The sequence below is a fragment of the Delphinapterus leucas genome, chromosome X (genome assembly GCF_059928025.1).
Source record: "Delphinapterus leucas isolate spDelLeu-1000000601 "Yukka" chromosome X, BTC_Dleu_Yukka2, whole genome shotgun sequence".
NCBI classification, from domain to species: domain Eukaryota; kingdom Metazoa; phylum Chordata; class Mammalia; order Artiodactyla; family Monodontidae; genus Delphinapterus; species Delphinapterus leucas.
In genome coordinates this window covers 44,214,162-44,229,716 of record NC_143150.1, presented here as the reverse complement: position 1 = coordinate 44,229,716, position 15,555 = coordinate 44,214,162, and the positions used below count along the sequence as shown (strand labels likewise).

General features: G+C 34.6%; 2 protein-coding genes across 5 annotated transcripts in view; both read left to right on the top strand.

Annotated features, from left to right (window-relative positions):
• Positions 1 to 15,555, top strand: part of ARMCX5 (armadillo repeat containing X-linked 5) — a 149,686-nt gene that overhangs the window by 94,497 nt on the left and 39,634 nt on the right. The window lies entirely within an intron of this gene.
• GPRASP1 (G protein-coupled receptor associated sorting protein 1) overlaps positions 1 to 15,555 on the top strand; it is a 72,698-nt gene that overhangs the window by 36,956 nt on the left and 20,187 nt on the right. For all 3 annotated transcript variants that reach the window (XM_089904255.1, XM_089904254.1, XM_089904253.1), the window contains one exon: positions 1 to 15,555. This exon is cut by the window's left edge and continues 35,336 nt beyond it; it is cut by the window's right edge and continues 20,187 nt beyond it. The gene's annotated coding sequence lies outside the window, so the exon portion shown is untranslated.

Sequence of the window (15,555 nt, the reverse complement as noted above, 5' to 3'; positions counted from 1 at the left end):
ATATCCAGGAGTGGGATTGCTGGATCATACGGTAGCTCTATTTTTAGTTTTTTAAGGAAGATTCATACTGTTTTCCATAGTGGCTGTACCAATTTACCTTCCCACCAACAGTGTACAAGGGTTCCCTTTTCTCCACACCCTCTCCAGCATTTATTATTTGCAAACTTTTGATGATAGCCATTCTGACTGGTGTGAGGTGATACTTCATTGTAGTTTTGATTTGCATTTCTCTAATAATTAGCAACGTTGAGCATATTTTCATGTGCCTGTTGGCCATCTGTATGTCTTCTTTGGAGAAATGTCTATTTAGGTCTTCAGCCCATTTTTTTGATTGGGTTGTTTGATCATCTCAATAGACACAGAAAAATCATTTGATGAAATTCAACATCTATTCATGATTAAAGCTCTCAGCTAAGTGGGTATAGAAGGAACATATCTCAACATAATAAAAGCCATTTATGACAAACCCACAGCCAACATCATACTCAACAGTGAAAAGCTGAAAGACTTCCTGCTAAATTTAGGAACAAAACAAGGACACCTACCATCACTACTTCTATTCAGCATAGTATTGGAAGCCCTAGCCACAGCAGTCAGACAAGAAAATGAAATAAAATTTATCAAAATTGGAGGGGAAGAAGTAAAATTATCACTACTGCAGATGGCATAATACTCTATATAAAGAACCTTATATTTTCCACACAAAAGCTATTCGAATTAATAAATGAATTATGCAAGGTAGCAGGATACAAGAATAATATACAGAAATCTGTTGACCATTTCTATATCTTCTTTGGAGAAATGTCTACTCAAATCCTTAGCCCAACTTTTAATTGGGTTATTTGGGTTTTTTTGCTATTGAGTTGTAGAGATTGAGTTGTAGAGATTAAGCTAGTGTCAGATATATCATTTGCAAATATTTTCTCCCATTCCATAAGTTACCTTTTCATTTTGGTAATTGGTTCTTTGCTGTTCAGTAGCTTTTTGGTTTGATGTAATTCCACTTGTGTGTTTTGCTTTTAGTTCCTGTATTCTTTGTTTCATATCTAAAAAAATCATTGCCAAGGCCAGTGTCAAGAAGCTGTCCCCCTGTTCCCTCCTATGAGTTTTACAGTTTCAGGTCTTATGTTTAAGTCTTTAACCCAATTTGAGTTGATTTTTATATATGGTGTGAGATAAGGGTCCAATTTCATTCTTTTGCATATAGATACCCAGTTTTCTCAACATCATTTATTAAAGAGACTATCCTTTCCCCACTGTATTATTCATGGTACCCATGTCAAGGATCAATTGGCCAGATATGTTTATGTTTACTCTCATCTGTTTTTTCTTTTTCATTGGTCTTTTTGTATTTATGCTAATATAACGTTTTGATTACTGTAGTTTTGTAATATATTTTGAAATCAAGAAGTGTGATGCCTTCATCTTTTTTCTGCTTGCCCAAAATTTATTTGGCTATATTGGAGTCGTTCGTGGTTCCATTTGAATTTTAAGATTGTTTTATCATTTTTTGTGGGGAAAAAATGCCACTGGTATTTTGATGGGAATGGTATTAAATCTGTAGATCACTTTGGAGAGCATGCACATTTTAACGATATTAATTCTTCCAGTCCATGAACTTAGGATGTCTTTACATTTTTGTGTTTGCTTTCATTTCTTTCCTTTGTGTTTTATAGTTTACAGTGTGCAAGTATTTCACCTCCTTGGGTAAGTTTATTCTGAAATAATTTATTCTTTTTGATGCTGTCGTAAATGGAATTGGTTTCTTAATTTCCTTTTTAGATAGTTCATTGTTAGTATAGAGAAATGTAACTGATTTTTTGAGAAATGTATATTAATTTTGTATCCAGCAACTTTGCTGAATTTATTTTTTAGTTTTAACAGATTGTTTGGGAAGGCAATAGGGTTTTCCACATATATGATCTTGTCATCTGCAAACAGAGACAATTCATATCTTCCTTTCCAAATTGGATTATTTCTATTTCTTTTTCTCACCAAATTGCTCTGGCAAGGATGTTCAGTACTGTGCTGAATAAGAATGGTGAGAGTGGGCACTCCTGTCTTGTTTCTGATCATAGAGGCAAAACTTTCAACCATTCACAACTGGGTGTGATGTCAGCTGTGGACTTGTCATATACATAATTTATTGTGGTGAGGTAAGTTTCTTCTATACCTAATTAATTGTTTTACCATGAAAAGACGTTGAATTTTGTCATATGCTTTTTCTGCATCTATTGAGATAATCATGTGATTTTTATCCTTCATTCTATTAATGTAGTATATCATATTAATTCATTTGTATATATATTAAACATTCTTGCATCCCAGGGAAAAATCCCACTTGGTCAGGGTCAGGGTGTATGGTCCTTTTAATGTGCTGTTGAACTTGGTTTGTTAATGTTTTGTTGAGAATTTTTGCATCCATGTTAATCAGGAATATTGGCCTGTGGTATTTTTCTCTTTTGATGTCTTCGTCCAGTTTTGCTATTATAGTGATTCTGACCTCATAAAATAAGTCGAGAAGTGTTCTGTTCTTATTTGTCAAGATTCTTTTGGCTATTCAGGGTCTTTTGTGAATCCATACAAATTTTAAAATTATTTGTTCTAGTTCTATGAAATATGCCATTGGTATTTTGTTAGGGATTGCATTGAATTTGTAGATTGCCTGGGGTAATATGGTTATTTTAAGAATATTAATTCTTCCAATCCATGAACATAGTATATCTTTCCTTCTGTTTGTGTCATTTTCAATTTCTTTCATCAGTGTCTTATAGTTTTCCAAGTACAGATGTTTTACCTCCTTAGATAAGTTTATTCCCAGGTATTTTCTTCTTTTTCATGCAATTGTAAATGGTATTTTTCCTTAATTTCTCTTTCTGATAGTTCATTGTTAGTGTATAGAAATACAACAGAGTTTCTGTATATTAATCTTGTATCCTGCAACTTAACTAAATTCATCAATGAGCTTTAATAGTTTCTTGATGGCATCTTTAGGGTTTTCTATGTATAGTATCATGTCATCTGCAATCAGTGACAGTTTTACTTCTTCTTTTCCAATCTGGATTCCTTTATTTCTTTTTTTTGTCTGATTGCTGTGGTTAGGACTTCCAAAACTATGTTGAATAAAAGTGGCAACAGTGCACATCCTTGTCTTATTACTGATCTTAGAGGAAACGCTTTCAGCTTTTCGTCATTGAGTATGATGTTAGCTGTGCATTTGTCATATATGGCCTTTATTATGTTGAAGTATATTCCCTCTATGCCCACTTTCTGGAGAGTTTTTATCGTACATGTATGTTGCATTTTATCAAAAGCTTTTTCTGCATCTATTGAGATGATCATATGGCTTTTATTCCTCAATTTGTTAACATGATGTATCACATTGATTGATTTGCAGATATTGAACCATCCTTGTATCCCAGGGATAAATCTCACTTGATCATGATGTATCATTCTTTTAATATATTGTTGGATTTGGTTTGCTAATATTTTGTTGAGGATTTTTGCATCTATGTTCATCAGTAATATTGAGCTGTAGTATTTTTAATTATTATTTTATTTACTTATTTTTGGCTTAGTTGGGTCTTAGTTGCAGCACGTGAGATCTTTCATTGTGGCATGTGAGCTCTTCGTTTTAGCATGCAGTCTTATCTGTAGTGGTGCATGGGCTTCTCTCTAGTTGTGGTGCATGGACTTCTCTCTAGTTGTGGCACATGGGCTCCAGAGTGCATGGGCTCTGTAGTTGTGGTGCACAGACTCCAGAGCACGTGGGCTCTGTAGTTGCAGGCATGGGCTTAGTTGCCCCACAGCCTGTGAGATCTTAGTTCACAGACAAGGGATCAAACCTGCATCCCCTGCATTGGAATGCAGATTCTTAACCACTGGGCCACGAGGGAAGTCCCTGACCTGTAATTTTTTTGGTGATATATTTTCCTGGTTTTTGTATTGGGGTGATGCTGGCCTTGTATCAGTAGAATGAGTTTGGAGACTTTCCTTCCTCTGCAGTTTTTTGGGAATAGTTTGAGAAGGATAGGTGTTAACTTTTCTCTAAGTGTTTGATAGAACTCACCTGTGAAGCCATCTGGTCCTGGATTTATGTTTGTTGGGAATTTTTTTTTATTACTGATTCAATTTCATTACTGGTAATCAGCCTGTTCATATTTTCTATTTCTTCCTGGTTCAGTCTTGGAAGATTGTATGTTTCTAGGAATTTGTCTATTTCTCTTATGTTGTCCATTTTATTGGCATATAGTTGTTCATAGTAGTCTCTGTAACTTATTGCAGAGCTGTCTATTTCTACCTTCAATTTGGTCAACTTTTGCTTCATATATTCTGGAGTTCTGTTTTAGGTGTATATGTGTTTATATTGTTTACATCTTGTGATGGATTAAAACTTTTACCAATATATAATGTCTTCATTGTCTCTGGTAACAATTTTTGTCTTAAAGCCTATATTTTCTGATATTAGCATAGCCACCTCAGGTCTCTTTTAATAACTTTGCATGAAATAACCTTTTTCTGTTCTCTCACTTTCAACCTATTTATGTCTTTGGATCTAAGGAAGTCTCTTGTAGACAAAATATAGTTGGATCATGTTTCCTTTCTTTAAAATCCATTTTGCCATGTCTGCCTTTTTATTGGAGAGTTTAATCTATTTGTATTGAATGCAATTACAAATGAAGGACTTAACTTCTACTACTTTGCTCTTTGTTTTCAGTATGTCATATGTTTCTTGTTCTTCACTTCCACCATTATTGCCTTCTTTATATTTGAACTTTTTCTTGTCTACCATTTTGATTCCTCTCTTATTTACTTTTCTATATATTTTTTAGTTATTGTCTTATTGGTTAACTTGGGGATTACAATTAATATCCTAAATTTATAACAGCCTAGTTTGAATTAATGCTCAGTTTCAATAATATACAAAGTTTCTATTCCTATACAGCTGTAACCCCCCTTATGTTGTCATTGTTACAAATTATATCTGTATACCTCATGAGTCCATTAACATATTTTTATGATTATTTTTTTCTGTATTTTAAATCAAAATAGGAGTTACAAACCAAAAATATTGTAATACCTTTGTAATGCCTTTCATGTTTACCTATATACTTACTTTCTAGTGTTATTTCATTTCAGCATGAAGTGTTCTCTTTAGCATTTCCTGTAGGGCAGATCTACTAACAACAAAAGCTTTTAGTTTCTGTTTATCTGGAAATATCTTAATATCTCCTTCTCTTTTTTTTTTTTTTTTTGCAGTATGCGGGCCTCTCACTGTTGTGGCCTCTCCCATTGCGGAGCACAGGCTCCGGACGCGCAGGCTCAGCGGCCATGGCTCACAGGCCCAGCCGCTCCACGGCATGTGGGATCTTCCCAGACCAGGGCACAATCCCATGTCCCCTGCATCGGCAGGTGGACTCTCAACCACTGCACCACCAGGGAAGCCCTATCTCCTTCTCTTTGAAGTATAGTTTGACACCTTTATAACTTTTGACAGTATTTTCTTTCAGCACTTTAAATATGACTGCCTTCTGGCTTCCATATTTCTTATGAGAAATTGAGTGTTTTTCTCATTGAGAATCCCTTCTACTTTGCTGCTACTTTTAAGATTTTCTTTGTCTTTGCATTTTGGCAGTTTAATTATAATATGTCTAGGTGAGGATATCTTTAGTTTTTCCTACTTGGAGTTCATTGAGCTTCTTAAATGTGTAGATTGATGTCAAATGTCAAAATGTGGGAAATTTTCAGCCATTTTTTTCAAATATTATTTCTGTTCCTTTTTCTCTCTTGTTACCTGTGACTCCCACTCTGTGTATGTTGGTGTGCTTCAAGGTCTCCTACAGGCATCTTAGGTTGTGTTCATTTTTTAAAATTCTGTTTACTTTCTTCTCAGACTGAATAATCTCAGTTGAACTATCTTCAAGTTTGCTGATTTTTTTCTTCTGCCTGCTCGAATTTGCTCTTAAAACCTTCTTATGAACTTTTAATTCTGAGTATTGTTCTTTTTGTTCCAGAATTTTTATGTTTCCTTCTTATAATTTCTATCTCTTTATTGATATCCTCTATTTGTTGAGACATCGTTCTCTCGATTTCCTTTAGTTCTTTTCTCATAGTTTCCTTTAGCTCTTTGAGCATACTTAAAATAGTTGCTTTAAAGTCTTTGTTTAGTGTGCTGAATTGGGCGATTGGGATTGACATGTATACACTGATGTGTGTAAAATTGATGACTGATAAGATCCTACAGTATAAAAAAACAAACAAACAAAAACAACTAATACTGAACTTTCTTTGGGTTGTTTGTATGGAAATATGTTAATATAAATGTTTCAGACATTAAAAAATAAGTCTTTGTTTAGTAAGTCCAATGTCTTGGCTTACTCAGAGACTGTTTATATTATTTTTTTTCCTGTAAATGAGCCATACTTTCTTATTTCTTTGTATTCCTCATTTTCTGTTGAAAACTAGATATTTGGAATATCATTACGTGGTAACTCTATAAATCAGGTTCATTCCCCTCTCCAGAGTTTGTTGGTGCACTTTGTTGTGTGTTGTAAGTTTTGTTTGTTTAGTGACTCTTCAAAACTAATTTTAGAAACTAGTTTTTAAAAATTTTTGGTCACTAACATCTCTGTTCTGTAATCTTAGTGGCCAACTAGTGATTTTCCAGATACTTTCTTAAATATCTGGGGCCAAAAAAACTTTAAAAAACACTCACCAAGTCCTTATAGATTGGCTGTATTGGGGCACTCTTTCAGTGCTTAGATCTGCAATTTACATTTTGCTTCATCCTTCACTTCCTGCTTGCATGAACCAAAAGATCAGCTGGAGATGAAATCTTAGAATCTTATCAGTATTTTCTGAGCATGCATCTCTCCCTGAACATGTGTGTGGCTTTATAGATTCTCTATTATATGTGGGTGCTTTTAAAAGTACTTATTCTCCCATGTGTCTCCTTTCCGCTTTTTGGTCTGTCTGTTGCTTACCCCTTCTGTTATCTCTTGTCCCAGGAGACTGCAGCAGTAGGTCTACCTATAAATGATTTCAACAAGTGTTGCCTGATTGGCCACTTCTTCCTTGAGAAAATTCCACATCAGGCAAAAAAAGGCAACTCCTTAGACAGCCCCTCTGGAAACCTCCAGATGGGTCAAATCACAAAAATAAATTTATTTGAGAATAAGTTCTATATTGCCCTCTGGCTCCAGAAAGTTTCACCAGAAACACAGGCAGCCATCCATATGGCTGCCTCTGAGCTACTTAGTGTAGGATGGTAGGTGGTAAGTTAAAATGCCACAACAATTTCTTCCTGAAAGTTAGCAACTTTTTTACTCATTAAATGTTCCCTTGGTTATTATAATTTTTTATTAGATTACAGTGTTCTAAAACATTTGATTCTGACAATTTTTGCCATCTTAATTCTTCCTTTGATGGAGGGATAAAGTTTTAAAGTTTCCTGCTCCACCATTTTCAGTGACATCACTACCATGAGAAATTTTACTCTTAAGCCAACTCACACAGAGATTTGAAGTTCTATGTCACAGTATTTGGGTGGTCTAGTAAATACCATGTAGACAATTCTGAGGTCCCCAAAACAGAGTGAACCCAGGTACATTGCTCAAACAAATCCCTGGGGAAAACTACATTTTCCTTAGGTCTTAAAGAATTTCCACAGATGAAGCTTCAAATAAAATATGAACCTCACAGTGAAAAATCATCAAACACACATGAGGAAATTATGTTCAAGGACCAAGTGTTCTAACTTGTCAAAACTCCCAGGAACTTCAGATTTTGGAATTTTAGGATCGTTTTGACAATCAATGTGGATAAATTTCAAACAAGAATATATATATAAATTAAAAGTAATGCTATATATTTATAAATAATACGTATGTAGTAATGTATAAACATGCAAATTAGTAATATACACACACTCGGTATAGTGGTTACCTCTGAGGAAGGAGGAAGTAAGAAAGGGGGAAGGATGGGGGTGAGTTTCTGATTGTATCCATAAATGTTATTACCTTAAAAAGATATGAAAGAATTATTACATATGTGTCATAGCAAATATATGGTACACATGGTATTTGATATATAATTTTACAGCTTTTCTCTACTTTTTTGTAAATTTAAATTTTTCACAATTTATTTTAAGATAATCTTCAGGTGAATTTTCTGAGTGATCTTGTTTTAATATCACTATTTTGAAATTTTAAAATAAATGTATACCCCGTTTCCCCATTTCTCCCACTCCCCACCCTCAGTCTTTGGCAACCACCAAACTGATCTGCATATCAATGAGCTTGGGGGTTTTTTCCCTTTTAGATTCCACATATAAGAGAGATCATACAGTATTTGTCTTTATCGTTCTGTCTTATTTCACTTAGCATAATGCCCGAGGTCCATCCATTTTATTGTAAATGGCAATATTTCATTATTTTTATGGCTGAATAATAGTCCATTGTGTATATATATTTACCATAATTTTTATTCGTTCATCCACTAATGGACACTTAGGTTGTTTCCATATCTTGGCTATTATAAATAATGCTTCACTGAACATGGGTGGGCATATATCTTTTTGAGTTAGCGTTTTCATTTTCTTCAGATAAATACCCAGACGTGGAATTGCTAGATCATATGGTAGTGCTATTTGTAGTAATTTGAGGAATGTCCATACTATTTTCCATACTGGCTGCACCAACTTACAATTCTACCAACAGTGCACAAGGCTTCCTTTTTCTCCACATCCTCGTCAACATTTCTTATCTCTTGTATTTCTGAGAAAAGCCATTCTAACAGGTGTGAGGTGATGTCTATTGTGGTTTTCATTTACATTTCCCTGATGATTAACGATGTTGAGCATCTTTTCATGTACCTTTTGGCCATCTGTATGTTTGCTTTGGAAAAATGTGTACTCAGATCTTTAAATCAGATTGTTTCATTTTTGGTATTGAATTGTATGTGTTCTTTATGTATCTTGTGTATTAACTCCTTATTGGATATATGATTTGCAAATATTTTCTCTCATTCTGTAGGCTTCCTTTTAATTTTGTTGATGGTTTAATTTGCTGTCTAGAAGCTTTTTAGTTTGATGCAGTCCTATTTGTTTATTTTTGCTTTTGTCTCCCTTGCCTGAGGAGACATATCCAGAAAAATATTGCTAGGATTGATGTCAAAGACCATAAGTGCCTATGGCTTTTTCTAGGAGTTTTATGGTTTCAGGTCTTAAATTTGTCTTTAATCCATTTTGAGTTCCTTTTTGTGTATGGTGTAAAATAGTGGTTGTGTTTTATTCTTTTGCATGTGGCTGTCCAGTTTTCCCAACACCATTCACCATTGTATATTCTTGGCTTGTTTGTCATAAATTAATTGACCATATATGCGTGGGTTTATTTTGGGGCTCTCTATTCTGTTCCATTGATCTATGTGTCTTGTTTTTATGCCAATACCATACTGTTTAAACTACTATAGCTTTGTAATATAGTTTGAAGTCAGGGAGTGTGATGCCTCCAGCTTTGCCCTTCTTTCTCAAGATCCTTTGGCTATTTGGTTTTTGTGGTTCCGTACAAATTTTAGGATTATTTGTTTTATTTCTCTGAAAAATGCCATGGGAATTTTGACAGGGCTTTGATTGAATTTGTAGGTTGCTTTGGGTAGTATAGACATTTTAACAATATTGATTCTTCCAATTCATGAGTACGGAATGTCTTTCCATTTGTTTGTATCTTCTTCAGTTTCTTTCATTAATGTCTTGTAGTTTCCAATATACAGGTCTTTCATCTACTGGATTAAATTTATTCCTAGGTATTTTGTTCTTTTTGATGCAGCTGTAACTGGGATTTTTTTTAAATTTCTCTTTCTGATAGTTCATTATTAGTGTGTAGAAATGCAATAGATTTTTGTATGTTGATTTTTTTATCCTGCCACTTTACTGAATTTATTAGTTCTAACAGTTTTTTGATTGAGTTTTTAGGGTTTTCTATATATAATATTATGTTAAATTCAAATAGTGATAATTTTACTTCTTCCTTTCCAATTTGGATGCCTTTATTTCTTTTTCTTGCCTAATTGCTCTGGCTAGGACTTCCAATACCGTGTTGAATAGAAGTGGTGAGGTGCACATCCTTGTCTTGTTCCTGATCTTAGAGGAAAGGTTTTCAGCTTTTTACCATTATGATGTTAGCTGTGGGCTTGTCATATATGGCATTTATTATGTTGCTGTACATTCCCTCTATACTGACTTTGCTGAGAATTTTTTACAATAAACGGATGTTGAATTTTGTCAAGTGCTTTCTCTGTGTCTATTAGGGTGATGATATAATTTTTATCCTTCATTTTGTTAATGTGGTACATCACAGTGACTGATTTGCAGATGTTGAACCACTCTGTCATTCCTGGAATAAATCCCTCTTGATCATGGTGTATGATCCTTTTAATGTATTGTTGAATCTGGTTTGCTAATATTTTGTTGAGGATTTTTGCGTCTATAGTCATCAGGGATATTGGCCTCTAATTTTCTTTTCTTGTGGTGCCCCGTCAGGTTTTGTTATCAGGAGAATACTGGCCTCAGAACATGAGCTTGGAAGAGTCCCTCCTCGTATTTTTTGGAAATGTTTGAGAAGGACTAGTATTAATTCTTCTTTGAATGTTTGGTAGAATTCACTAGTGAAGCTGTCTGGTCCTAGACTTTTATTTGTTGGGAGGTTTTTGAATAAATTTTTCTACAGTTAGCATTAAGAGACAGAACACGTCATATAGAAGGGAAAGAAGGAATGACAGTGACTCAAAATTTTTCAGAATTGATGAAAAATAGAAACCACATCTTCAGAAATCCCAGTAAATTTAAAGCAACTTAAGAGAAAGATATACATACCTAAACACATCATAGTAAAGTTGTATACGTTAAACTCATACAGAAAATATTAATAGGAGCTACATAAAAATAAATTTCCTTCAAAGAAATACCAATTATACACGCAGCTAATTCTCAATAGCAATAATGAAAGAAACAAAACTGTCAATCTAGAGTGCTTAGAGAATTAGAGGAAAAAGTTACATGATGTTAGGCATTGGAGCTAACTCATAGGTAACAGGAAATATAGGGCATAGAAAACAAGTGAAACAATGTCATAAATATTCAGTGAGACAAATTCTGAATGTAGGACATTATTTAAAACAATCAGCCCAGGGCTTCCCTGGTGGCGCAGTGGTTGAGAGTCTGCCTGCCAATGCAGGGGATGCGGGTTCGTGCCCCAGTCTGGGAGGATCCCACATGCTGCAGAGCGGCTGGGCCCGTGAGCCATGGCCGCTGAGCCTGCGCGTCCGGAGCCTGTGCTCTGCAACGGGAGAGGCCACAGCAGTGAGAGGCCCGCGTACCAAAAAAAAAAAAAAAAAACAATCAGCCCAGTCTCTTCAAAAGGTCAGTATCGTGAAAAAAGTTCGACAGGACAAACTGTTGTAGATAAATGAGATTTAAGAAATGTAACAGCAACTAATAGAGTATGTGATCCTTGATTGGAACCTGGTTTGTAAAACTGCTGTATACCACATTTTGGAACAACTGGGAAAATTTAAATATGGAGGGGATCAGATACGGGGAATTATAGTTAATCTTATTATAGCAATGATGGTATTTTGATTATGTAGGAGAATGTTCTTATACTATGAAGATGCATGGTAAATTATTTAGGTTGACATGGTATAATTTACTTTGAAAGGTTTAGACAAAACTGTAAAAGAAAATATTTATTTATTGAACCGAGGTCTGTATATAGGTGTTTATTTTCTTATTCTATCTTTATGTATGTTCTAAATGTTCATTAAAAATTTAATGAAAAAAACGAGGTTGAAATAAAGGCATTTCTGATAAATAATAATAGAGATATTTTCCAAAAGTAAGTTCACAAAAAGAAATTTTAAAATTGTATTTTGGGCAGAAAGGATGATGTTTTGAGATGCAGTAAGAATGAAAAGCAGCAGAAGTGGTAAATATGTGTAAATCTGAAGAAACATTGGCTTAAAAAGAATATCTTGCAAGATGAGAACATAGTAAAGTATTAAATAAATGACAATACAAGATTGTGAATTGGGAGGAGGTGATTAGAGTTTAAAATGTTTTGAGTTTGGGAGGAACATTAAGAGTTCTTCATTTTATTTTATTTTTTAATAAAACTGTGTAGGGTAACCACTAACATAGTAGAAATAGAGTATATAACTTTTGAAGTAGCAGATTCTTAAAACATGGAATGAGGAAAAATACTCAAGTCAATTCATAAGACAGAGGAGAGAAAAGTAGATGAGGTTAGAAAGGTAGAAAGCATAAAATAAAATGGAAGATACATTTAAATAGGTCATTTGTTACAAAAATGTAACAAGATTAACACTCAAAGGACAAAGATTTTTCAGACTGGATACAAAAAGAATCTAATCATATCCTGTTTGCAAGAAACATATCTAAAACTAGGGTACAGAATGATTGAAACTAAGAGTATAAAAAATTACATGTTGTGCTAGCTAATCAAAAATTTCTGGTATAGCTTTATTAAACTCTGAAAAATAGAACTTCATCAAAATGGTAGCTTCAGGGGCTTCCCTGGTGGCGCAGTGGTTGAGAGTCCGCCTGCCGATGCAGGGGACACGGGTTCGTGCCCCGGTCCGGGGGGATCCCACGTGCCGCGGAGCGGCTGGGCCCGTGAGCCTTGGCCGCTGGGCCTGCACGTCCGGAGCCTGTGCTCCGCAACGGGAGAGGCCGCAGCAGTGAGAGGCCCGCGTACCGCAAAAAAAAAAAGGTAACTTCATAATGATAAAATATCTAATTCATCAGGAATGCATAACAATTACATTCTGTAATCACTTAATAACAATTTCAAAATATATAAATAAATATTCAATGAATTACATGGAGAAATAGATGTGTCCATCACCATGGTGGAAGATTTAAAGATTGTAAGTGTTAGATTACGGAACAAAAAAAAAACAAGTGACACAGAAGTTTCAACAATACAATAAGCTTAATTTAAAGCATGCATATAAAACACTGCACCTAACAATTGCCAGAATATACATTCTTTAGAACAAAACTAGAACATTTACTGAAACTGACCACACAAAAGTTTATAAATCAAATCTCAACAAATTTCAAAGAGTTGTTCTATAGATTATGTTCTTTGACCATAATACAAAGAAGTTAGAAATCAATAGCAAAATTACAACTAGAAACAACAACAAAAAGTGTTTTGAAATTTAGGCACACTTCAAAATAATCTATGGATTAAAGAGGTCAATATGGAGGTTATAAAATATTTACAACCGAACAGTAATAAGCATATTTTACCACAACTTCATTAACATCTTGGGATCAAATTTGCATTGGGTTGACCCTAACAAACACATTATGTCATTACATCTTCAGGAAAATGTTATGAGATTTTCCATTTTGTAGACAAGGAAACTATCTTCAGGAGGGTGAGATCTAGCCTTGTCAATATACATCACAATATTACTCATATTTTCAGGTTTTTAACTCAATCACTTCTTTCTGGCTACAAAAGTGTTAAACATTTGTTGTAAATTAATTCCAGCAACACAGATGCATACATCCCCTGTGTCTTCTCTCCTTCTACCTCTCTATACAAAATATCTTGGGCTGATTTTTGGATTAACAATACATCTAGTCTACCTTTCCATGCTTTTTCACTTAATATATCATGCCAGTCTATTGCAGTTACAAATCTAATCTCTTCTTTTTAAAGATTGCCTAGTTTTCCATTTGTTTCTGGGTGAGGGACATTGTGCTTCTTTCTCATTTTTACAAACTAGCTACAGTAATCAACTTTCCCCATACAATTTGCAACTTGAGGAGGGAGTATATCTACATGATGTCCTAGACCTAAAACTTTTACCAAAAAGCCTGAAAATTGTATATTATTTATTTCAAATAAATCTTCCAAACATTGTAAATATATTCCTGCCAAAAATGTATTAGTGTCTAGTTCCTCACAGCTTTGCAAGCATGGGCTGTTCTTTGTATTTTTAATTTTTGTGGAGTTTGATAGAAAAATTTTTCAGTTAGCAATATAACTTTTTTATATTTTACATTTTAATAATATAACTAATTTTAATGCTCATGTAGCATTCTATCCTATGACTGTGACATGATTGAACCAATTCATATTGTTGACCATCTAGGATGTTTATCATTTTCCCTATAATAAAATATACAACAGTGAACATTGTGGTAGGCTAAAAGTTGCCCCCTGAAAGTTATCCATGTCTTAATTCCTGGAACCTGTGAATGTTATCTTACATGGCAAAAAAAAAAAAAGGTTATTTTGGGATTTGAATAAGGAAATTGAGATGGGGAGATTATCCTGGATTAGTAGAGATGGCTCTAAGTGCAATCAGAATGTCTTTTTAAGAGAGATGCAGAGGGATATTTCACACAAAAGAGGAGAAGACAGACACAGAAGAGAAGACAATGTGACTATAGAGGCAGAGATTGGGGCATGCCAAGGAATGCTGGTAGCCACCAGATGCTGGAAGAGGCAAGAAAGGGATTGTTCCTGAGAGCCTCTGGCACAGTTCTGCCAACACCTTGATTTTAGCTTGGTTATACTTATTTTGGATTTCTGCCCTCCAGAATTGGGAGAGAACAAATATCTGTTGTTCTCAGCCACCCAGTCTGTGGTAATTTGTTACATGAGCAATAGAAAACTAATACTAACATCCTTTTAGTTATTTTTATTTCTTAAAGTATATTTTTCATATATATCATTTGACTCAACTTACCAAAGAATTAAGAAATTTGCCCTCTTTCTTCTGTCCCCAAATTTATGATTTTAATAACAGAACCTACAGAACTGTGTATATATGTGTGTATGTATGATTGTGTGTGTGTGCACGTGCATGTGTGCGCACATTGCATATCTGGTGATGTCTAAAGAATTTCTCTTTCCCCTTGCAACTTTATTGCTGCCCTACCCCTGCCATTTCTAAATTCTGGGTTATAACAGATGAATTAAGCTGGTGATTTTCAAAGATGACAATTTTAATTAGTTTTGAACATCCTTTACTGTTTCATTAGGATAAATTTTTATAACTGGAAATGCTGACTTAAATAGAATGTCCCAATTTAATTCAATTTCATAAGTGGCACCAAGAAAACTGTACCAATTTACAGGACATAAATTGCAATTGAATAATAAGGCATGGGGGAGTGAAGAATGTAGCCATCCTGACATTATTTCACAAAGGATGGGCACTAGTTTTTGTCAAGGACCATCTTTCAGGCTTTAGCCACAGTTAGTTGACTTACTAGTGATTAGTAATTGACAAGAGCTTATGCACAAGTGCCTCCTGAAGCAGCTTTGCAGTAACTCATGAGAAGACCACAATGCTTGGATTTAACCAACCTAGGTATCCATCTCAGCACCAGGAGGGGGAAGCACAAATCTTAAGGAACATATGAGGATATTTAAAGCAAAATTGAGGCAGGAGGTAGATGGGTCTCCCCAGGGTAAGCAGCTGGACATTCATTCCCTGTGGGCCGATACTCCAAGA